Consider the following 2477-nt stretch of genomic DNA (forward strand, 5'->3'; position numbering starts at 1 on the left):
TGACGTATACCTAAATAAAAGAGGAGAAGAAGCCGGAGTTTACAAGATACCGTGTAGCAATTGTAATGAGATTTACGTTGGGGAAACCGGTAGATCCATCTCGCAAAGATTAGCAGAACACAAAAGATCAGTGCGATATGCATCAGAGAACTCGGGGATTTTCCTACATATTAGGGACAAAGGCCATACTATGAACTGGAGTGGGGCGGAGTTTATTTTCAAAAGTAGCTGTCCGTACAAAAGGAAAATGCTGTAATCTGCTATCATCAATCCAACGAACATGTCAGGAGGACATTGGAAATCGGATGACATCGACAAACTAATCCTTAGGCAGCTCCTCAAGCAGGTGTCCAAAGAACATCCGACCACTGTACGAGTCGCCTGACGGGAGTTAATGAGGCCAGAAATCACCATGGAATAGTTTAATTTCCAACCATCCTGAGTCACCAACAGAGACTTACTGCCACACTACATATATTTTTGTATATATACTCCTGTATGACATGCTATGTCCCTATTTTACCAGTGATCAGGGGCACAGAAGGAAGTGCTAGAAATATATGGTTACAACGTTGAAATAGTGTTTTACGGGCCGTTTATCTTCATATTATACTGTTGTATTACTTTTAAAAAAGACTTATATATTACATATATATATATAAATATATATATATATATAGATATAATATATATATATATATATATATATACTATCGATATATACATATATGTGTATTATTTTTATTTAAATATATATAGATATATATATATATAATATATAACTATATTATATCTATATCCATATCTATATATATATATATATATATATATATATTATATATATATATATATATTAGATATATATATTATTTGTTTGAGTTTCTCAGGAGTCTTTAAATGAGGTGCAGTGCAAGTTTCTTCCCTTCATTCACACTAGAATGATACAGTCACAGATACAAGTTCAACAATGAAGACTACGAATCAGTTTGAAGTTTTGTTAACAGCAACTGCGCTAGCTTTGGGTAGCTGTCCTACTTTCGTCAGAGTTGTGTGGCAGCCCTTTCTTTTTCCAACTGGTGCTCTCCTTCGCTGCTGGGCTTCTCGAAGATTCTACAAAAGAGAATGTCCCACTTAGAATAGGAGGGGATAAGCTTTTTGTCCCACCTGTTGGTCATTCATATCGGTTGTAGATTATCTATCGCCGTCCTTCATTCTTCCCCTTGTTGGTGGAACTTATGACGTCACCGGAACTGTCGAGTTTCCGGTAAGAGAGTAGAGGTCAGGTCATAGGTGAAGATTTTTATGGCTACTGTTGGAGACTCTTCCTGTAACTAATTCTCTCTCTCTCTCTCTCTCTCTCTCTCTCTCTCTCTCTCTCTCTGTCTTGTTTCTCCCTCTCTTTTATATTTACCCTGTTCCCAACTGACATTCTCTTAGCTATCATTACATATAATACATTTTGCATGACTGGGCCAATACCCATAGAGAAGGCAGGCGATTTGGGTGATAACACCCTATGCCAGGTATTGGAAACTTACAAATTATGGGGGTAGAGTTCCTCGTTGGACGAGTGGTTTTCGCGCTCGGCCACCAATCCGGTGGTCCGAAGTTCGATTATCGGCTTGGCCATCGCGGAATCAGAGGAATTTATTTCTGGTAAAAGAAATTCATTTTTCGATATAATGTGGTTCTGATCCCACAATAAGCTGTAAGTCCCCGTTGCTAGGTGACCAATTGGTTCCTAGCCACCTAAAAATAACTAAACCTTCGGGCCAACCTAGGAGAGCTGCTTATCAGTTCAGTGGTCTGGTAAAATTAAGATATACTCAAGTTTTACAAATTATGGCTATATGTAGCTAATTTTTTAAATTACTAACGCAAAATATAAGATGCAGATACTTTCACCAATGTAACAAATTCATATTCAATAAAAACTAGAAAGAAAGAAGCACAGTAAAAGTATCAATAATAGCACAGCGATAGAGAGAAAAAGATTGATTAGCACAGAGATAAAGACAAAAATTGATAAGAGAGAGAGAGAGAGTTTCTGGGTAATTGGTAGCCAAATAAACGAAACTACGAATATTTTTTTCATTATGTATTACAAGAATGGATGTTGTTCAGTGTTAACACAGGTTGATCTTTGACTGGCTAGCATATATAAACCTTAAAACAGCTATAAGACCTTCTTTTCCTTTGCATGAGAAGGTTGCACAGGCTGGAATATTGAAAAACGATCCAAAAAGTAGAAGAAATAGACCCTGATAAAATTAGTTGAGCTAAAAGCTGCAGCCTCAGATCGGTCGTATAATACGCAACCTAACTCACCAATGCCAAGGTAGCAGATATTGGTTCCAAACCCTCCCCAACACAAGAACTAGTCAGGGAAGGGAGGGACCACTGCAGTTGAGTTGACTTTCCTAGAGAAACTGGACAGAGGAGATGACAAAACGTTTTGAGACAATAATGCTTCTAGA

The sequence above is a fragment of the Macrobrachium nipponense genome, chromosome 6 (genome assembly GCF_015104395.2).
Source record: "Macrobrachium nipponense isolate FS-2020 chromosome 6, ASM1510439v2, whole genome shotgun sequence".
NCBI lineage: Eukaryota > Metazoa > Arthropoda > Malacostraca > Decapoda > Palaemonidae > Macrobrachium > Macrobrachium nipponense.